Source organism: Strigops habroptila, chromosome 5, assembly GCF_004027225.2.
Source record: "Strigops habroptila isolate Jane chromosome 5, bStrHab1.2.pri, whole genome shotgun sequence".
NCBI classification, from domain to species: domain Eukaryota; kingdom Metazoa; phylum Chordata; class Aves; order Psittaciformes; family Psittacidae; genus Strigops; species Strigops habroptila.
The window spans coordinates 62,836,802-62,860,607 of record NC_044281.2 but is presented as its reverse complement, the minus strand read 5'-3'; the positions used below and the strand labels follow the sequence as shown (position 1 = coordinate 62,860,607).

General features: G+C 39.4%; 1 protein-coding gene across 5 annotated transcripts in view; it reads right to left on the bottom strand.

Annotated features, from left to right (window-relative positions):
• Nucleotides 1–22,502, bottom strand: part of MAPK8 (mitogen-activated protein kinase 8) — a 52,769-nt gene extending 30,267 nt beyond the window's left edge. For 3 of the 5 annotated variants that reach the window (XM_030486303.1, XM_030486298.1, XM_030486302.1), the window contains exon 1: nucleotides 22,423–22,502. The gene's annotated coding sequence lies outside the window, so the exon portion shown is untranslated. Of the gene's footprint in view, nucleotides 1–4,631; nucleotides 5,107–22,335 lie in introns of those variants that run through there. The other 2 variants (XM_030486301.1, XM_030486299.1) reach the window with 2 other exon arrangements.
• Between the last annotated feature and the right edge of the window lie 1,304 nt (nucleotides 22,503–23,806).

Below are 23,806 nucleotides of genomic sequence, written 5' to 3'. Positions count from 1 at the left end.
TGAAAAAAAAAAAAAAAAAAATCAAATCCAACCCATCTGTATACTAAGTCTAAGGTTCATAATTAAAAAGCCCTCACTCTACTATTACAGTAGCTATGCTGACCCAAAAAAACCCCAAGTTTATTATAAGGTTTGGTATGTAAATTATCTCTTTCACTTTAGCCAGTGACTGTATCATGGATAGAGAAGATCACTAGGAAGCGTTACACTCTCATGGTCCATTCCCACACACTCTGCAGGTGTTTCCTGAAGCAAAGCCAGGGAAGATGGAGAATCTGCCCACTGGCCAGAGAGAAAGCACAAAGGGCAGTTTTGCCTATACATGAGCACTGGTGGCAAATTATTTGGCTGATAGACAGCTTCAGTCAGGACTACTACATGCAGGAGGCACCAGCCCAGCATTCTCACTCATTCTAGGCTGAGTCTCCCCTTCTTCAACGATCTTTGTTTTGTCACTTCCACTCCCTGCTCTGCATGAGGAACAGAAAGCTCACCCCTCTCAAAGAGCTGTGTCCTCACCTGCCTTTCCACACCCATGGAAAAAAGGAGGCTAATCTAAAGGTGTGTGTCTAACTGGGCTTTTTCAAGCCTCACAGTAAGTACGAGATAGTTTTGGTTCCCAAGCTTGAAATAACTTAGAAGCAAAGTTTCTTTTCATTAGACTGCCTAAATAGAGAAAGGAAACATCTACAGTATCTATGTCAACAGTCAATACTTACATTCAAAAATTCAAATATTTTAAATCTACTTAAGTAGCTATTAAAAAAAACAAATGAGAAAGTATTCTAACATAGCCTCCTAAAACATTGTACATACACTGTACCACAATTCTGTTAGAAAAACTAAAAAAAACCCAAAAAAAACCCCAAAAACAAACAAAAACCCAAACAAAAAAAAAAAAAAAAAAAAAAACAAAACAAAACAAAAAAAACAACCCCAACCAACCAAAAAAACAACAAAAAAAGTAATCCAAATAACCCAAAATAACCCATAAACCCAAAATCTCCTAAACTTTCCAGCCTAGAACAGGTTGCCCAGAGAAGTTGCAGCTGCTCCATCCCTGGAAATGTTCAAAGCCAGGCTGGACGGGCTTGGAGCAATCTGGTCTAATGGGAGGTGTCTCTTCCAACCCAAACCATTCAGTGATTCTATATTAATTCAACACAAGTTACAAACTTTTGCTGTCAGTGGTTTAATTATAATGGGTTACTTAAAAAAGAATGAGCTAAGTGACTGAGGGACATGATTCAGTGATAGTCAGATGTAATTAAATTTGCCTTTACCCTGCTGTAAAATTCACCAACTGATGTCAGTCATGACACCTAGAACTTCAATCTAAAAACAAACAAAAACCAAACCAAACAAAACCTGCCACAACAAACCCAAATAAAAACCTCAATTAGTAAATAAATTAATAAAATGGAAAAACATAGCATTCTATAAAAGCATTATCAGATGATGGTTTGAACGACTTTTCCTACTACTGGAAACAACTATGTTGTTAAAAAAGTATGCCATACGTTGCTTCTGAGTAACACTGAACAGCCTACGGTGCACTGTATCTTTCTACTGACAGCTGAAAAATCTCAGCCTTCTAGTTACCAGTGTATCTATTTACAAAATAAATCACAAGAAACTTTCAGTGAATGCTTCCCCCTTAGTCACTATATTTCTTAAATAATTATTCTTTTTAACAGATGTTCTTATAAAGCTGTGGGTATTTTGTAAGAGATCTGATCTACTTGGACCATGCCTCAAACATCCCACTGCTACCTTGACCCGTACATCACTAGCCTTGTAAGACTGCAAAGATCAAAAGTTTCTCAGACCATTACTTGGCAATATTTCCAAGTCCTAGGAAATAAAGAAAGAGTAAGACTGGGGAGATGGGTTTTGCAGTGCAAAGATTGCTTTTGCAGGAACAATTTACAGGAGGAAGTAAGTAAAAACAAAACAGCCCTGCTCTGACATGCTGCAAAACCAAACTACTTCTGCACTTTCAGTAAGGCACTATTTCAGTGCCTGAAAAAGAAAATTTAAAGAACTCCTGAGAAACTTCAAGTCAGGGTGTAATGCACAAGTAAAAGCAGTCAAAACACAGGAGAAAAACTCAAATACAACTGGGACATTTTTGTACTATAACATATATTTCCATCCAGCAGCTCTGGACCACCACTCCAAATTTATTGTTTTATCTTTACACACATAACATTTTCCCCTTGCCTCCAACCCTTCTGCATTTCATCCGGCCATTACAGATTCCTCAGCCTGACATTCATCTCCTCTGCACCCCTCGCCTCAAAGTCTCTTACAGCTTCTGCACAGTTTTGTCCATCAACTATGGAAAGTGTAAACCTCTCATTTTCTAAGCAAGTTTACTTCTACTCAGTTCTTTGCTCCCACTCAGCTCAGAATCCATTGTGCTCCCTGTCTCTTTACCTCTCACAAAAATATCCTCAGAAGCGCCTGGTATTGCCCAGCTCTGTAAATACAGCTCCCAGAACAAAGTCAAAGACTTCATTATTTCCCTATCTGCTAATTTACTGGTGACTAGTCTTATGAAGTCTAGCTTCAAAGATCCACAACACCAAAAGTCTCAGTCTTTAAATATTAAACTAAGTCTAAATTCAGAAACCGTCAAGACTTTCAAGATTCTTACACAATGCATGCCTGCAATGTCTTTCATTAAAACATGATTAAGCTATATCAGATAAACTCGCCTGCCTGAAAATTGACATTTAGTTCCATTTTCTAGCAATTTTGCAGAAGCACATATGGGAAGAAAGGCAGGATGCAGATTCCAGACTTCTATTATTAATGAGAAAACTAATAATACATTTGTCCCATTAACTGTCAACTTGCCAGAACACTGTCAACCGTCAGCACGGGAAGAATCCCACAGAACACTTCCATTTCCTCTCCCATAACAATTATTGTGCTTTTCCTTGCAAATACCTTGCCTAAGCAAATTTCAATACAGCCTGCAATTACTCAAGATAAAGATACTCTAAAACTGACTCCTTAGATAGCTTGGTAAGATTTGGCACATTAGCTTACTAATTCTTCGGATTGCCACAAGCAGCACAACAAAATTTGGGCGATGGAAATAACACTATATCCATACACTGAAAGTCCTCTGTGTGTGAGTTTTAGTCTGATTCCACTAAAAGCAACCAAGAATTCAATAGTCCTGCAGGAGACTTAACATGGTCAACAATTTCCACTCATCAGTTCTTTTATACAGCCCCTTAAAATTTAAGTTCTAAAAGCATCAACATGCATGTATTGAGCGTGTAGCTCCTTGAAAAGACAAGTAGCATGTACCTATTAAAGTAAGTATTATGGCTAACCTTAATAAGTATGGAAAAAATTAACACCCCATTTTACTCCTCCTCCACAAGTGAATAATACCGACAATGAAGACTGACTAAATTTCTTCACCCAGCTTTAAAATAAGCATATTTAAAAAAACAGTAAGAGTTTAGAAGAAACCATGTATATAGCAATGTTTATACACAAATATGCAAACCTCTACCATTTACTTATGCTCAAAGAAAGGCATGTACCTTAACATTTTTCAACAAGACTGTTTTATATAAACTTGCTGACTTCAAGGTATCTGGAAGATAACATAATGCTGTATTTTAATACTAATATCAAATTTTGTCTCTAATACCAAAAATATTCAACTTATTAAAAATTGTACAGGACAATGTATGGACAATATATGTTAAAATATTTTTCCAGTACAGCCTAAATACAATGGAGAGATAGGATTTGGGGATGGATATATGGGGTGGGAAAGAGAGGAGCTAATTCTTTGGTCACACAGTTTTCAACTTAAAAAAATCCTACTGCAGGTGCATTTAAAACCCTAGAAATGGCCAGATGGATTCAGACATAAACAAAACAAAAAACTTGCAATGCTAAATTATATAACCAATAGCAATGTATTTTGTAAGCTTGCCACTGCAGAGTGTGTAAAGTCATTTCTTCAGAAGGCAGAGAGATGACTTGATGCTCATTCTAGATCTCATTTTATTTAATGCTTTCTATGCCTAAGACCTATACCACTGGACAGTGCTATAAAGCGGCCTCCAAAGTAACATGGCTTCAGCTCAGCATCTTCCCAAACTGTAAATGAACTTAATGTGTTTGAACTAGAGCTGGCACTACTGTGGCTCAGTAGAGGTTTATGGCTATGCAGAGCTTGCGATGCAGACATGGTTATCAGACCTGCACCCACTATATCATTATGGCTGGATTTAGGCAAACACATTCTGCTTTTAAGATCAACACAGGCTCATCTGCACCCGTACTCTGAGCAGCTTAGCTGAAACAGCAGGCAATTACAAGAACTTGCCCAGCTAACACAGGCCCTAAGTGTTGTACGCCTGAGTTAACCACAGCAAGTTTATGTTTCCACAATTAGAATTTAATTGGAAAACCGTATGCTTTCAACTCAACATCTGAGTTATTTACCTTCAGCACTGCACTACCACCGAATAATATTTTCTTGGCTATCACACCTGCTAGCCTTCACATCAATTAGATACAAAGTCTGTGCTTTCAGAGATCGCTTTTAAAACAACACATAAATATGCATAATGTTGCTTCTCTCACGCACTGACCTGAATGCATGCATTCTAGGCACACAGAGGAGCAGAAATGGAACAGGTTTTGCAGAAGAAAGGATCTCTCAGTTTACATAAGAGCACAAAATATTTTATGACCCCTTCCACACTTTTCCCTCGCTAGAGATAGTAACAATTAACAGGAAAGCTTCAAAGGTTGCACTGCAAACTGAAAAAAAAAAAAAAAGCTTACATTTGAGAAACATCTCTTCAGACAAAGAAATGGAACCCAAGAGATAATTTTCTCACCAGGGACATGGAAATAGAATTGACTACAATGGTGCCAACTTAGAGGGTGGAGAAACATATGCTCTGTACAGCTAGGTCTCCAAGACTGCTTGATAATTGCTGGTTTGTACCTTTACTAGACAACATAAAATGAAAATCCAGGATTCATCCCATGCCATAGCACACAATACCTTACCCTAAGTTTCCTTTCATGAAAGAAATTATATGTATTCAGTTTGTTCCTACTGCAGTGAAAAAGTACAGCTGAGAAGATATTTTCATACCCTAATATCTTGAAATGTAATACAATATAAGAAATGAGAAAAAACACAGGAGAGAACAACCATCATTAGCTACAAGTTCTGTGTGGAACCAGACTTCATTCTCATGCTCATGGTTTCTAAGGCAATCCTTTCCTAAGAGCAAATATAAATAGGTTTAGTCTTAGAAGAAAATTAGGATGCTAAGACAGCAAACAGCCTCTGGGGCAAGATGTGTCTTAAGTGAAACACAAATATCAACTAAGACAGCAATCTACCTACAGATGCTGAAGACTGAGGGTTCCTGGGCAGAGCTGCTTTACAACTAAAGAAGATTACTACAGTAGTTGCTCAGAAGTAGGGTGACAAAAGATGACGATCATGACAGTTAAAGAGATGCAGAAATGGAAATGGCAATTTTAAAATAAAACAATTACATACATGAACAAATTAATTAGTAATATAATCAACATTATAATGACATAGGCCACATATCAATGATGATTCAATAACTCATTTTAGAAGAGGATCTAACACTATGAAAATAAATATTCTGTAGGAATCTGTGGCTGACCTAGAGAAAGCCAACAGTATTTCAAGTACACGCAAGATTGCTACCAAAAGCAAAACAAATGCACTTTGTATGTAAAGCTCTGGCATTAATGAACTTTATATAATTTCTTTGTGAAAATACAGTTCACACATAGCTGATTTATATGCATCATGTATTTCTGAATGCTTGTCTAGTTTTCAGCTGTCACATTTAAAGGCTTCTGGACATCTGTTAAATCGGTATTGCAAATAAAGCCCAGTTTTCAGATATTTAATAAAACAAATGCTTCAGAGGCTCAAATTTAGGAAACAAAAGAATAAAATCATTCTCTTTCTTAAGGGTAAATTCGTAAGTCATTCAGTTATTCACAAAAGTAACCACAGTTTTAATAATGTTTTCCTTTTCCATACTGTCCTTAAAACTGAAAGTTACATTTCACAATACTTCCAGCTCTGTTAAATGCTGATGCAGATAAGGAATTCAGAAAAAGGCGTTAACATTAGCTGAGTGAACACTCCAGCAAAGGATTACCAGACCACTGTAAACACTAAAGACGTCTGAAAAACCTGAAGCTTATTCTAAAATGAAATACTCTCATTGCTGACTATAAGATTAATTAACATTTTACATAGCTTTCAAATTACACCTTCACAAATCGGGTGGTTTTAAGTTGAACAACTTCCACATGATTGCCTAAACTACTCCTAATGATGGCATGTGTTTAATGAGGTCTCTAGCTTGTGCGTAACTGATACGGAAGTGCTTCACACATCATCTAATGTACATCTGCATTACAGGAGTCTTCTGTTTGGCTTACGCTACTCACAGGAGGAGTGGCATAGTACAACATCTTAAGTCTACAGCTTCATCTCAGGAGCTACTTTCTACAGGCAACTATTAAACAAAACCACAAATATTCTAGAGTGACTCTTATATTCCACAGGTGTGAAGTGCAGTGCAGGTATATTTCCTAAAATAACAGTACACTTCCACATATCTTTTGGCCACCAGAAAGTCAAACACTAAAGATGAAATTCAGAAAAGGTGACAAGTTTGGTATAGAAAAATAAATACGGTTTTATAGCAAAAAACTTTTGAGTATAAAGTAACAAAACGAAACTTAAGAGAACATAATACCATCTGTTTATACCAAAAAATTATCTTAGTGGTTCAGCAAATATCATTGCCAGATTGATAAATCTGTTGGGAAGACTTAGAGCCCTCTCTGTTAAATCAACTCTGTTCTAGGTACCTTTTACAGGAAACAACCATGCAGAGTCTTAAATTAACAATGCATGAAATCCATTAATACCAAAGCAATCTTTCCAGTGATTTAGTGTTGCAGTTTACATGTTCATATATTGGCTCTAACAACATGTTCCAGTTGGACGACATGATGACTTTTTCCAGATATAGTTTCCTTCATGTATTTCTGTCACCTCATCTGAATATCAAGACAGTAACTGTAATCTGAGGAATCTACCGAGAAGGGGAGAACATTCAGGGAAATAAACCAGTCCCTTCACTCCAGCAGCCTTTTCTTGGCCAATATTCACCTTATTACAGTTTCCATAAAAAGAGTACCTAATTGAATGAAATGCAATGAACTGAACCTAATTTTGCATTCAAAAAATCACTTGGCGCCCCAGTCAATATTAAGGAGCTGTCTACCACTCAAACAGCAGATTTACACAACTCACAACAACGCACACTCCATACTGAATTCCACGTCAAACCTGCACGGTGACCCCTCCCCCATCTATAGAAAAGTAAAATATAGACATTTGTAAAATTAAAAGGAACACTGGCTTTCCTCTTAAACACAAAATCTGTATGTGGGACAGTTGGGAGCACAAGAGGCTCTAAGCAAAGGAGCAAGTATGCCTCCCCTGTGACAAGGAAAATTAACAAATTACATTGCTTGGAAAAGAGTATTTACATAAAAGAGTATTTACATAAAACATAAAAGCAATTCATAAAATATTTAAAATTCAACTTCTTGTTCCAAATTCTTAACCTGGTAAATAAAAAGTCTGTACTTCTTTCTTTATCAGTGGTCAATAAAGATTCCCTTAGTAAAATACAAAATTCTGCTAAATTCAATACTTCATGTTGTCTACAAAAGAGCATTCCAAGAACCTGCTATCGCTTTCTGAAAGAGGCACTCACAAAAAAAAGTCTAATAATCTGATTTTAATCTCCACAACTGATGTGTTTCCTCAAATCCCATTTCTGTTTGCAACAGACAAGTAATCCTACTACCTCACATACAGAGACCTTTCTTAAAACCATCATGTCCAGATGTAAGTCTAAAAGAACTATAAAGGACCTCAAGAATCATGAGGTGCTTTGAGTCTTCACCCAGATTAGTAGTGATTGAAGGTAGGAACTCAAATGGAGAAAACTAAGCATTTTTCATGCTGCTTAAGTACACTTTAATGTTCACAGAAAACCTTTTTGCAGGTGAGATACTCTCAGATGCTCTAAACCAAGCTGCCCTCTTGCAACACATACATCTCTCCAGCCTTTGGATTGCTTCTGCTCTCTAGACCCATATTTCTCTCAACAGACGTAACAGTACACACTATCCATTCCTTACTTCCTTTTCTGCCTCAAAAATACTTGCATCCTGTACTCCAGCAAGTCCAGCTTTGGGGCCAACCTCCCCCATTTCCACCTTCCAGCAGAGGTGTTCCTGTGCTTCCTCACAGCAGAGGCAGTTCCTTCAATCCTCACAAACTCCAGACCTTGCACTTCACATATAGGCAAGAAACTGCATCTACCCTATAGTTCTTCAAAAGTGCCAAGGCAGCCTGGACTACAGTGCAAAAAAGAGTCTTTCTAACTGCCAGTTATGACTATGGATTATGGAAGAAAAAATGTTTTAAAAATCAGAAACAAAGTAAGAGTTTTTCCAGATCCTGAATCAAACCAGAAACACATCTTTAAGGTTTACAAAGGATAACATGAAAGAAAAAAAAAAAAAAAAAAAAAACCCAAAACCCAAGAAACACCAAAAAACCCACCACAAAACACAACAACAAAGAAGAGCCTGAATTAGTAGAGGAAGATTTGGGCTTTCTTTTCCCCATCTGTAGAATGCACAGTGAGGAAGAGGCAAGAGACCGGAATCCAAGGGAACTGAGGATGAACTAATCTTCTAGGGAGACACCAGGGCTATCTGCAGAGCTGCTGACAAATGCTAGCCAACCTCTCAATAATTCAGATTTCTTCAGCATACTGCCAGGCACAGCTCTCTATATTTTCCTCTTGCAAATATGGGTGAACTCTTACCTTTAACATTTATCTTAATGTAGAATTTGGGGAGCAGGAAAGGAGAAAACTTCTTCATAGAAACAGAACCAGCAATTTTATTTTTTAATTACTTTTAGTGAGCTTCCTGCAATTTAAATCTTTCCCAGCCTAATATTTACACGTTTTACGAACTGTAATTACCAAGCCATATATTGCATTACCCAGTGAATAAAAATAATTTCAGTGTGTTATGGAAGGGGGCAGAATGCACATATAAGATTTCACAGCCACTGAAAGCCAGGTCCCAGCTTAGGGACAGACTAGAAGTTATTGAAAGAAATTTGTATATACACAAATAAGGATAGCAAATGCGTGTTTCATTTTTCACCTTAAACTGACCTGCGCTGCCTTCTAGTCATTTCAATTAGCACATGACCCCCATGGAGGGGCCGTGACAGCAGTTGCAGCACCAGGGCAGAGTGCAGGTAAATAGCCTGACCTACAAGCAGCAGTAGCACTTGGTTTCTTTGTTTGCTTTGGAGGGAGAGAAGGGAGAGGAGAGTTACTACTTGCAGTCAGTCAAGGATTTCTCCAGGGAAGAGGAACATACTTATTTCCCCAGCAGAGCTCTTCAGTAGCAGCTGCTGGCAAATGCAGCCCCTTGAGTTTTCCCTTTTCGTGCTGCTCCTCTCTCAAACAAGGTGATTTCACCAAGGCTGAGGACACGTTCTGCAGTGTCACTGAAGCTACGATACCCTAGGGATTATATTTGCAGGGTTAGTCATACAGGCAGCAACTTGAAGCTGGCGTGTTCTCTAGCACTGCTCCTGTCAGACTGATCTGATCAATGCCATAGCATCTCAGCCAAAAGCAGATGTTTCTACTGTCATTCTGGGAACCTCACCACAAATGTTTCACAAGCCACAGTAAAAGGTTAATAATAAAACCAGGGATGAGCTCAAACAGCTAATTTTCAACGTTACATTTTATGCATCAGTGCTTGAATTCCCTGCATCAAATCATGTTCAAATACTAGGCAGCCAGAAATAGCAATCTGTCACAAGTTGCCATCGTCAGTGCCAAAATATTAACAGCTGAACCTGAAATTGGGTAAACCTGAAGTTGGAGAAAGTGAGCAGCACTCAGGGAATTTTATATTAAGCAACTGGAACTTAAGCTTTACCACTTCCATGCTTCAAGTAACTTCAAAAGGTCAGATTAATGTCAGAAGTAACCAACAATTCAGAGGCTGCTTAAGAATAAGGAAAGACCTATGATTGGCAGCAACAAAATGAAGACTGTAACTAGCAGAATATTGAGATACTGGCATTCGTCTAGAAATAGGTAGTGTAAGACCACATGCAAATGCATAGAAAGCCACAAAACCAATTCCTGCTGTTAAGCACTGCTCCAGCTGAGCCATTTCCTAGCACTGCTCGGCCAGCTGGCACAGACAGGGCCACCAAAGCTCCAACAGCGATTTCACACACTGTTCCCTGTGGAGCGCAGGCCAGGCCAGCGTGGCCACTTCACATCACATTTTCCTCAGAAGCTCACAGCATGCACTTATGCAAACCAAGTATCAAACAGCAATATTTTCTAAAGTGGTTTAAGAAAGCACTACTCCTGAACAGGGGTCAGCAGCACCAATGTCAAATGATGAACCTGCATTCACAACCTCAGAGTACCCTCTATATAAAAATCAATATTTAACCGCTACGTGCATTTCTAAACACAATTCTCATATTGTGAAACATCTCGTACAAAAGATCCAAAATTAGACAACCAATATAATTTCTGCTGCTTCTAAAACATTTGTTTAATATCAAATCAAATTCAGCTGAGAACTGCCTTCTTTACAAACACACCTACCTTGCACAATCAGGACAATTAAGAAAGTAACAAATGCACACACACAGTAAAGTATTCACAAATGACATCAGTTTTGCAGTGATTCTCTTTTCAAAATACTTTTTTTTTCTGCTTTTTATCGATAAAGCTGTTATTGAGAGGATTTCACCTATCCACCTTCCTACTCTTGCACCTCAGTTTCTCTAATACTCCAAAATATTGTCACATAACGCCACTCTATAAGCTACAGACCTTATACTACAAAAAAATACTAGCATACACTAATCACTTATGAAAAGTTAAGGTATTGTTTTTAATGGCACAGAGACAATAAGAGATTGTCACAAAGCACAGGAAAAAAAAAAAACAACACATGGAACTGCACATTTCTATTTATCTTCTGGACACTCATATTACCTAAACCAGTCAGATAGCTGGCCTCACCTCTGGCACTTTTAGTGCTACTCAGTTTTATCTCTCCTTTATGACAATCACTAAAGCAGCTGGTCACAGGAGAAAATTATCCACAGCCTGTTGGTTTAGGCTCTGCCTGGCAATTAAGTAAAACACACATTACAGACACCAGCAGCTCTAGCTTTGTAACATGGCAAGCTGAAGTAAAACAAGATTAAGATTCAGAAAACAGAAGAATGAAAAAATAAGTCAAAATATACAGCATGGTCTTAAAATCACACTTCCAGTAGCCTGAAGACAAGGAAAGAAAGAGGCATAAGTGAATGCATACTATCAGCTCCATGAAAAGATGTGAACATTTGTGCTTGGTTATATACCATTCCTTCAGCCATCTCCCTCTCCTCAAAGGAAGCAGGGAAGTCTGATGGTTGTGGCAAAGGAGATGAAACCTGTCACTTCTTTATCATCTGTGAATATTAAACACTTGGTGCTATCCAGATTTCCTGGTTTCTGGAGTATATGTTTTTAAAAGGTATATATTCTGAACATGAAGCAATCTCTAGAGAAAGCCACCAATGTAAGCATTTGAAATATCCTGACAACTGTACTAAGACTTATGAAGATTTACCCAAACTTTATCTGAGGCTTGCGAGTTGATTTTGGTGATAGTCAAATCAGCCCTGGTTATCCAAATCAACAACAAATAAGACAGCAGCATTTACAACCTCCCAGCATTTCTCATTGTCAAGTCAGTTCCTGTAACATGACCAGTAAGTCAACATCTGCCCTGGAATACCAGCACATCCTCTCTGGAAAGTCCTCATCTGTGGCCAACAGCACTTATTTAACATTCACATCCTCACCAAGTTGTAAATCACTTCTGATTTTCTTTCTTACAGTGACACTCTGCTACTCTATGAAATTCTGTACTGTAAGTTTTCCAGGGTTTTGTATTTTGTGATAAGGATATATACAACACAGAGATCAAACAGGACGTTGCACAGTGAAATAATGTATTTGTAATGGAATATACTGCAGAGTTTCTCTATTCTTAAACATTATCTTTTTAAGAAGTGATTGATTAGACCTTAGCAGAGATTCTTTAAGATAACTATCTTCCTTTTTAAAATGGGTTTGATTAACATGCCAATAGGATGTAAATGAAGAGATTCTTTTAATGGACTCCTAAACTGTGACTTTAATCACCAAAAAAAAAAAAAAAAAGGTAGTATTTTTCTAGAACAAGCACTATCAGAATGAATAGTGCTACATCTACCAAAAAAATTATCCCTCTGCAAACACTCTGCTGTGCTACATTTCATGGGGAGAATATCTCCACAGCTTCTTCAGTGTAATGTCACATGAAGCTCCACTACAGATGGTTCCATAATGAATCCTATTATCGCTATATATGAAGTAACACTTTCCCAACTGTCTCTTGCAGGTCAGTTTTGCTGCAGAAATCATAAAGCAGAATGGCTCTATCAAAAGAAAACTTGTCTAATTCTGCAGTTTGGCAAAGAAGCTGTTATGACAGCAGATTAAAAGACTATTCTTAGCAAAACTCTTTTTCAGAAATAATAGGATGAGGCAAGGATCTTTCAATTCCTTAATCCTTTTTCAAATAAAAGATTATACAAAAGGACAGTAAATAGGGAGAAAATCACGGTAAACATTTTTTTAAAAGTTTAAAATATTCAGGTTTATGGCAGGGCATTATTTGTAACTCCTTTTTTTTTTTTTTTAGAGGACTATTCTTAGAATCTGAAATCAGTGAAAATTCAGAGAAGCAAGACTTCAAAAAGCTGTTCCATTTTAAGTATCCAACTCAACTGTGTCAAAAATGCAATATGAATGTGTGCTGTTGGAACCCAGAAAACGGGTTAAAAATCTCACTTAAACCATACTCCTGCCAAATGACTGGGACTACTGCGTTCAAGAGAATGCTATTCCATATTACATTTTGTGCAGAATCATACGTCATGGCCCATTCAGCTTACTCAGGGACTAGAAAAAGCTTAACCATAATCTAACTTGAAATTCACAAGAATAAACTATTAATCTTGGCACTACGCTCTTTCAGCTAACTACCTAAGGAACTGTTAATTCTAACCATACTACAAGAGTTTGTGTGCATATGCTAGCTCTCTGTCCATCCAATGACCACTGGCAAAGCAAGAATATAGAAATACAGGCAAACCATCAGCAAAATAAATCAGTAAATATGACTCAGAGTACTCCAATGAGATCTGCACAAGGTTAGAAGTGAAATCTGTTTCTAGGATTACTTCTGGAGTAGGAGGAAATGCTTGTTCTTTAACCTCTTCTTGTAGGGCAAGATGAAGCTAAATGTTTCAGAAGAAGAAACAGATCAGAATATTCTCCAACTCTTCTAAAGGACACAAGCAAACAAAAGCTACCAAGTGACCTAAAATACTTGTTAAATATCAGTGATGAAGAGGACAGTAGCTCAGAACATTAGAGAAATCAAGGAGTTGCATAACAGCTGGGAGACATGTTTTCAGAATGTTTTAAAACTACATTTAGGAACTACATCAATAGTTCCACAGAAAAGAAATAAATAAATCTCAAAACATTTAAACTTTAAATCCTAGTTACAAAAACTTATAATCCAATTATGAATGTGCTACTTTCACTAATTCATGCATTTATCTCTTAAGTGCAAGCAGTCTAATGTGCTATGAAATCCTGTCTAAAGTACTTGCATAAAACACCTCACTAATAAGAGCTTTAGAATGGAACAAAATACTCCAAAATATATTACAATCTCAGCCCTAACAATTCCTTCACAGATACCTCTAGTAATGCAGTACAGCACTTTGTACAATAATTTTCTGGGAGTGGGGTGGGAAGCAAAGCAGAACAGTTCTAAATTAAGGCTTTACTTCCTAGGTAGTTTGTAGAAATCTACACCAATCTACAGGATGCATTACTAATGGAGATAGTCTGTTCTGTTGTTCCATTTCTATACTTCAGTAGTGCCTGATGCTCTGACCTAGCAAAAAAAAAAAAAAAAAAAAAAAACCACCAAAAAAAAAAAAACCTTAAGACCTAAGTTCCCAAACTAGGAAGAGTTTGAGAATTCCCATTCTTTAAACAAGAACAAAAACTCACTTCAGAAGCATTGCTGTGCACCATATGCTAGAGCTACTGGCTATGCACATGAAGAGTTGTGATGAGAAATTTTCTGAAGAAAACTCAGAAGAAAGTACTTCAAATAAACTAAAAGAGTGGGAGAATAAAGTAGCTCTAGCCACATCAAGATTTCTAACTTCCCTGCAATGTCATGCTAATATTAATGAAACCCTTTTATGTCCAACATAATCTTATTAGAAACTGAACTCTTTTTTTCTTCCATCTCGACATCTAAGTGGCACAAGAATCCTGTAATGCTCCAATTTAAAAAACAGCAAAAGAAACCCTCGCTATTGTTCAGCAACAAGGAGTTTTGCATTGCAGCAACTGTGCAAATGAAAGTAACTCACTATTGGAAGGCCTCACTGCTCATTAGACGAACCCAGCACCCACAAGGACATTCCTGCTACTGTGTGTCTCCTGACTATTCACTTCCAGCACAAAATGAAACAAGAGAACCCAGCCTATACCCTTCTAATAAAGCTGTTTACGATATTGTGTTACTACCCTTCCAGGATGTTTCTCACTATCCAAAACATTCATACAATGAACAATCAAGAATTTATCAAGATTTCAACTTTCAACTGAAAGGTAGATTGAGATTACATGTAGGGAAGAAATTCTTTACTGCGAGGGTGGTGAGGTGCTGGAACAGGTTGCCCAGAGAAGCTTGGCTGCTCCATCCCTAGCAGTGTTCAAGGCCAGGTTGGATGGGGCTTTGAGCAACCTAGTCTCGTGGAAGGTGTCCCTGCCCATAGCAAGGGGGCTGGAAACAGGTGATCTTTAAAGTCCTTTCCAACCCTAACCATTCTATGATTCACGCTGATTGGCATGTCAAGCATGTCAAGATTCACTTTTACTGTTTCTACAGTAAAAGTTAAAATTAAGATTACATGTTCAAACCTATGCTTGTACTTTTATACCCAAGATCCTGCAAGTATCGTAACTACTGATAACCTTGCTCCGACGTAATCTTAGGTGTTAAAGCTATTAAAGACTATATCTAGGGCTTGCAAGGATGTGCTATCCCTAGCACGAGATCTCCCATACAACGCTATCTTACACACATGCACAGCTGTATTCACATATTTAACTACCTACAGGTTCAAACCCTAGGAGAGCTGCTTTGCACAGAACAATCACTCTGGGTTTTAACTTCCTCTTCTGCTCACCTCCCTTTCCTTAAGATTTTTTTGTTAACATGACTAAATGGAAAAATATGTAAGAATTAACAGAAACAAATGAGCTGCACAACACTGTCTTCTCGAGGCAACACAAGCATTAAGGACCATAGTACAGAAAGATTTACGGATCTGCCATGGCTCTTTTACTTTCTCTCAGCTGCAATTAGCTCTACCACCTTTCTGCAGTCATGAGCTGCTATGGCGATCAACTCGAAATCAGAGCAGGTTTGCTCCATGAAGCCACTTCAAGCAACCATGCTCCAGCTAAGCGTTAAGGAATCATCACCTGCCCAGCAGAAGATCAAAGCCTCACAGCAGCAGCTGCCAGTATGCTCTTCCGCTACAGAAAGCAAAAGCTGGAGAAACTTCAGCTGGCTACGAGGCTGCTTACTGCAGGCTGTTCCTTTGGAAATAGGTTTTCACGTTCATCGCAGTGATCACAGGCATGATAGGTACCATAACCTTTTTTTGTGTGCATCCTTTATGGTAGCCTGCAAGCACTTCTGGCCTAGTCAGCTGGAAAGTTCAATGCAGGGCAGAAAAATGCCAGTATTGCCACCAGCAGTCTTGAATGAAGATCCTTATCATGTCTTATTACTCTTCCCTCCGCAGCTCCTAATACAGTTCTGAGCAGCCTTGTTATCTACATCACTGTGCCTTTGTTTTGCCAATTTCCTCAAGCTACTCTGAAAATAAAACTTAAAAGATCTGTAAAGAGTAAAATCATAATGGAGCTTGAAAGGAGCCTCTGGAGGTCATCTACCTGCTCAAAACAGGCAAACTTAAAATCTGTATTCCTATCAGGCTGCCCTGCACCTTGTCCAGTCAAAAGTCTCCATAGATGGAGATTGCATGACCTCTCTCGACTCTTGTTGCAGCACTCACCCACTCCCATGCAACAGGACATTCCCTTCATGACCTACTGAAATTTCCATTCTTATGTCTTGCAACCATTGATTCATCTTCTCACCATACACTTCTGAGAGGAAAGTGGCTCCATCATCTCTGTAATACCTTGCTTAAAGATGGTTAAATAGTGCAATTACATTCTCCCTTGGCTTTCTCTTCCTCAGGTTGCAGACCCAGTCCCTCCTCCTCACCCTCAGGTGCTCCAGCCCCCAACCATCTGAGCAACCCAGTGCCGGACTCCCTCCAGTTTGTCTCACACAGGGCATGTATATGGGTGATCTACTGCACAGCACTGCGGCTAGAGCTTCACAGCTGCCCCACAGATGCGAACAGTCCCTTCCCTGTACATGTCAGCCAGGCTCTTTCTAATGCAGCCCAGTAAATGATTAGTCTTGAAGGCTACAGAGGCCCACTGCTGACTTCTGCTCAGCTTCTCATTCATCAGGAGTCCAAAGTCCTCTTCTATATAGAGACACGCACATAGTATTTCTATGAATTTGAGATCACACTGAGAAACATGATACCTAATGTTCATTCTTCTTATTTCATAACAATCAAAACACCAGACTGGAGACATTTCAGGTTTTGCTCAGCAGACTAAGGTACAAGGTAAATGCTTGAATGGACACAGACTATAATGAGGGGACATGATTAAGACATTTCCCCACATGCTTTTAAGATCTATAGTTTAAAAACAAAACCAACAAAAAAAAAAAAAAAAAAACCCCAACGAAAAAACCCAAAACTTGGTACAATGTCAGTATAATTAATGAGAGGTTGCGAGAATTGTTTTTTGGTTTGGGGTTCACTTTAATACTCAAAATCAGTAATTAGTGAATACGCTTTCCAGCAGCTCTGTAGAATTAATGTTTCCCCTTTTTATTTTAAGTGTATACACACATGAGCACATATACAGTATTTGCAATATTGCAAGTATTTGTTTGCAATACAAGTGACCATTAAGTGAATTCTCTGCAGTCACCATTTTAGTATTAGTCTACAGTATCCAACTGAGAATGATTTAATAAGCATCCCGTCTGTTCACATATCAAGCAGCATTTATCCAACAACAGAAGTGACAATATGGGCAACAACTATGAGGCTTATTTAGTATGAAGCTTACAGGCAACCAATTTGGACAGAAAAAGAACTAAAAATTAGTTTCTAACCACTTAGAGGAAAAAAGCATCTGAAGTTAAGGAGAAATGTGTTCCTATTAATTATAAGCCTGGTACACCAAAATTATCTCTTCTCGCACAAATCTAAGAAAATAGGCCTTAGAAAACCTTACAAAACTATTTTACAGAATAAGTAACTCAGGGTAATAGTACTATATAAACAGCTGGTGGGATGTTCTCCACACTGATCTGATTCAACATCAGTAATGGATCTCCTTCTCAGAGTCTGATGCAGTCAGGTCCAGTCTCTCCTGGAGGAGCTCTCACCCAAAGGCTTTGTAGAGTCTATAGCAGAAGCAAATTGCTATTCATTGTCAGCTGTATGATAAGTCGGAGTGTTCCTTATGCTACAGAGAATGGTAGAGTCTTCCAGCTCAGGAAAAGAGGCCCGCTACCATGTGCTTGGTGTGTTCTTTGAGCTCAAACATCAAAGTTTGCATCAAGGAAATCTTAAGTTACACTTTTAAAGTATCTAGCAATTCTGGTTCATTTTGATTTTATTTTCTGTGACTTAATTCTTCAAATATTAATTCTCTTTAATTAAAGGTTATATCACACACACCTACGCTTATTGCTATTTACTACATTTATTGCTTGTAAATTTTAAGTCAACATATTGGCAACGTATTCCACCCATCATAAAGTCATCATGAATTTCTCACCATCATCTTCAAGTTCTAAGGCAGCACATTTCTTAAAAATATCTTTTTGTATGGATATTTGTACAGATGAATGCTACTAATAAATTCCACAAAGTATTTGGTAAAGACAAACAACTTGGAAAGCTCCTCAGTGACCTACATATGCAATCCTGTATTTTGGGTAAGAGTTGGGATAGAAGAGTAGGGTATTTCAAGCTTTTTTTTCCTGAAGACTTCATGCATTTGTGAGACATAATAAGCTGGGAAAAGCTATAGTAAGAGAAGTTTTGAACGCTGAATTAAAAGCTGCCCCTACCAAGCAGAATAACTGAAAAGATAAAAGCTACATATTTTAGCAGTATCACAAAAGATGAGTACTTGCATTCCTACATGTAAAATACAGTCCTAAAATATTTCATATTTTTTTCTTCACGAACACAGTATTTAAAGAAAGCAGGAAAACAGAGTTTATCAGCACTGTGAGGATTCATCTTCTGCATCAGCCCCCTACCTCAAGTTCAAAAATTTCCATTCCTAAAATTGTTTTATTTTAGGGCCCCTATTGATACTACATGTATGCTTTGAAACAATAGTTAGGTGTGGAAGAGGATGTCCATCCACATGAAGTTAACTACACATAACTTCTGTATCAACATTCACTACAAATGGGTCCTCATCCCCAATTAATTTTGGGCTCTAAAGTGCATTCAAGAAACCAAAATAAACATCTTGTTCAGAATGCTTTTCAGTTACAGCAGCAGAAGACAAGTCTGCAAATAGATCTTTAAACAAGCACTTCTCAACATAGAAGAGGTTTGCCCACTCCCATCATTTTAGTCTTCTAGCAACTACTACTTGAACTGTAAATACTTTTGTACATGTGTATGACTGATAACAATCCCCACCTAAGCAGCCTCCTTGTCTTTCAATCTGGCAATGGTATAGCTGTTTGTTCAGACACATAAGGGAATTAATCAGGCCGAAAAATAGTCCAAGAGGAAGATTTTTTTTCACCTGGATCAGTTAGCTCCTTGATCTATTTTGCCACACACCAGCTGGTAAGAAATAGCAGGTAAGAGAAACTGCTTAAGCAAGGTAGCCACTCAACATGAAACTATGGTGTGATGTTATAGAAATATAAACCCTTATAATTGCTCTGAAAATTCAAGGACTTTATCAACCAAGTATCTTTCACTAACACTACAGTCACTGTTTAAAACAATGTATGGAAGTAAAAGTAACTATTGCTGTATTTTCATGCAAATATACCTTGCAATTGAGCAATGAATGCCTCTCTAAATATAGCTCATCTTTTCACAAGGATAGCCAGAAAGGGCTTTTATCAAATTTAAAGGTGAAATTCCGTCTTCATTTAAACAAGCGGATTCTTGAAAGATTTGAAAACTAGATGTTTAGATTATCAAATCAAAGTAAAAAGTGTCTTGTAGAATCCATGTCCAAACTGTGGTGAATTTCACAGCAGGTGAACAACATAAGTAGTCTCAACTGGATTTTTAAAGTGCTTTCAAAAGCCAAGAGATCTTTAAGTAACATAAACAGAAGCCTGTTTCTGCAGGTTTTGAATTAAGGACTAAGGGGTTTCTTTTAAAGGAAACACCACAATAAAATACATTTTTATTAATAAAAACTAGGATCAAAACCATATTAGTCCAATTTCTAAAATGATACAGCAATGAACAAAAATATATAGTCAAACTGTAGACACACAGATCACATTTTCCCCCCCAGAGGTGTGAGTGGGAAAATAAGTTTAAGAAACAGTACACCATGTAGACTACCAAGGATATTTATATTTGCCCAGAATACTGGATCAATCCTCAGAAACCAGGAGCTGAGCACATACCTTCCACGCATCTTTTAAACAATAAGTACTCAAACAATTTAGACAGTTGTGAAGGATGAAAGAAACCAGAAACCACATCTACAGTGAACAAATAACCAGGTAGCATTATAATCTCGAATACTATCCCATTAGCTCACGGTTTAAACAAACAAACAAACAAAAACAAACATGAAATAAACACATTAATTCATTTCAGCTAAGTAGCAGGCAGAAAATAAACTGCTGTCAAAATCTCTAAACACTCGTTTATTCCCTAAGATTTGCACAGCAATTCATCAATATAACAAGTTTACCTAAAGCCTTTGCAAAGAAGGTTATACCTGTACCCCTAAAAGCCAAAGGCCTTGGTCCCTAAGATCAGGGTTAAAAGTTCAAGCACAAAACACATATACAAAAGGCAACTCCTGCCTAGAACAAGCAGTCCAGAACTTCAGGACTCGGAACCATATTAAATCATTTGACTAACACTTCTGACCTAGAAGTCTCCATGAAGTATATGGCAGCCCACAAGATTATTTTGAATGCTTATACAAGCCGATGGTCCAAACAGGTTGGGAACTTCTGCACTGGAGGACAGGAAGATACCATTAAAATTCCTTTTTCAGACTGATGACAAAACAACTTCATACACCCTCTGCAACTGTGGGTTAGTCCTGTTCAGCAGATGTTTCTCTCTCCCTTCTCCTATCACACTTCTGGCCAGCTGGCCCTGCAAACTGTCAATAGCCAACAGGCAGCTGCCATTTGTCTGGTCCTGCACTGACATCACCCATTCTGCAGAACTCCATACCTGCATCCTACTATCAAGCTAGTCTATGTTACATACCTTTGAACCAAGTGAGGACAAAAGACAAGATGGCTACCCCCACAGACTAAGATGAAAGCAGGAGACTATTTTAAATTCAACATATTTTTCTTAACTATTACTAGAAGAATTAAGAGTTTCTCTTCATCACATACAAGGAATGCTCAAGTAAGTCAGTGAGCTCACTCTGACTTACCGTTGCCCCTTAACTAGGTTCAGACCAGTTTCTCTTCACGTTGCAGTTTAAACCATTTCCAAGTTACCTAATATACTGATATACCTACAAATACATTGAGGATTCATACTATTCTGGCCTAGAAGTGAATTTGTTGGCATCTCTGGAAGTGAGATCAGGTGAGACCACCACTGGTTAAGTTTCCACACCTGTAAGTAAAACCCAGCTGCAATCAGTAAGCTTGCTCAATTCCACATGCACAAGCCCTAGGGCAAGTAATACTTTCCTTCCCCGAACAAGCCTAACACCCTTTGTGTTTATATTATCAGATAGGCCAAAGTGTGTAGGATTTTTTGATTGTCTGAAAGGCTTCAGCACGCCTGTTCTGTACAACATCAAAATTCCAACATGCTATACACTCAAAACCATTATTGTAGCTGGGGGGATGGTGAGTGGGGACAAATCAAGTGGGATTTATATTTGTAGGTTATTATGAGTGGTGCTCAGGTCAAACTTCACTGATAGAACCACTCCAGATAAAAAGGCATAAAGAAACTGGCTTTGGGAGCCAAACTGGATGTAAGAACACAGGGAAACCAAAGAGAAAAAGAAATTGCCTGCAAAGAGACAGCTCACTCCTTTCTCAATAAATGTAAGAATTAAAAGGAAAACAAATCAAAGACACTGATGCACTCCCCCAAGCACCTATTACCTGGAGCAGTTACATTATCCCAGAGGGGTATTTTTTGCCCAGAGGGGCAATTTTAGGAGCAAGGTCATGGAAGTTGGCCGCAGAGGTGGCTCGCTCACTCGCAGGGCAGCATTCCGACCCCCTCGCCCGCAGACCCTTCCCTCCCCGGAGGCCGAGCGGGCGGCCAGGCTGGAAGGCGACGCCAGCCCGGCCTGCCCGGGTACCCCCGCTCCCCGCAGGAGAAGGAGGAGCCCCGCGCCGAGCCTCCTGCCCCTCCTGCCACACCAACAAAGAGGCCCCCGCCATTATCCACCGAGACACCTCCAGCCCTACCAGGCAGGGAAGGTCACCGGAGCGGAGAGCCCCGCACCACCGCCCGCCTCTGGGCAAGGGCACGGGCCGGCCCCAGCTCCCTCCCCACCGCTGCCCCGCCAAAACATAAACAAAACCGCCGACAGCGGGCCCGGCCCCCGCAGCGCGGCCACTCGCCCGTGCACCGTATCATGCCTCATACAACAGTGCCATACAGTACAATACCATATCCTGCCCCTTCCTGGCTCGGCCTTGTTCCCCCCACACCCCCGCCGCTCCAGCACTGCCACGGCCCCTCAACACCGCACTCACCACCGCCTCCTCCCTCGGCCGCTGAGTAATGAGCCGGGGCCGGGCCGCGCACACGCACCGCGCTCCGCCCGCCCGCTGCGGCTGCCCGCCCACTCCGCTCGCCCCGCCCCGGCTCCGGCTCCGCGCTGCCGCTGTCCGCCCCTGCCCTCCGCCCCGCGCTGCCCTTCACCGCAGCCTTGCCTCGTCCCGCAGCCCCGACCTGGCCCCTGCGAGGGCTGCGCGGCCCCGGCTGCCCGCGCATCCCTGCTTGGCACCAGCTCCGCTCTGGCTCCTCCGCACCCTTTCCCCCGGAGCAGTTCCTTTCCTGAATGACGCCCCTCAGCCAGGCCTCCCTTCCTGCTGGGGCTTTCATTAAAACATCGCGTTTTCCAGGTCTCTGCCTTCCTGCTCTCCGCCAGGGCTTTGGCACCCAACCGTCGCGCTCTGGCATCAGTTTTTCTGCTGCTCCTGGACATCTTTCACGGCCTTGGCAGCTCCAGGCTTCCCGTTGCACGCCTGGCATGGCAGAGCTTTATCTCATTATTGGGTGTCTGGAGTATTGTAACGTTTTCATGTTCTGTATCTGTTTTGGCGCTGTTTTTCCTCTAAATCTTCAGTGCCTTTTGTGGGATTTGGAGTTATTCATTACCATTGCCTTTGGCTCTTGGCACCTGACATGAGTATACTCTCCTTGTTTGTTTTTTGGGGTTTTTTTATGTTTTGTATATAATTGTCCTTCCCCCCCCCCCTTCCTTTTTCCCCCTGGAATATGCCTGCTTAGAGACAAAAGGAGGCCACTCAGTGCCTTGAAGCCATGTCAATATGGTTGAAACAAGCCTTTGTATATTTTTACTATGTAGTATAAAACAGGCCTTATGAGCAATATTTAACAATATATAAAATCTGCCAGTTAGGAACAGAGTGCTGTAAATATGGACATTCCACATTTAATTCATTGCCAAACATTTGAGTGGCCTATGTCACGTTTTTTAAGATGACAAAGATTATACTGTGATTGTTGCTGCTAGCAGCTTTTATCCCCCAGTAATAAGCATGGATTTTTACATGGTAAAGATGGTGCTTCAAAATATTACAGTTCTGCCTGCTATCTTGGTGATAAAATCTTCACTTCCATAATGCTGCCCATATACTACTCATATGCCCATTTTATTAAAACCTCTGCACTTTCTGCCCTTAAAATTCTCTTTTTCACTCCATCAGTTAGAAGTCATTATTTTACAAACCCCCACACATAAATGATGCTTCCTCTGTATCTATACAAAACCCTCAAACAAAACCATTGCTGAGACTCCATCCCCAGTCCTCTTTAGATGTCACTGGGCTTTAAGTGTGTTTATAAGACACACCTCCCACCTCACCTCTTACCATTTCCGTGGGACAGCCC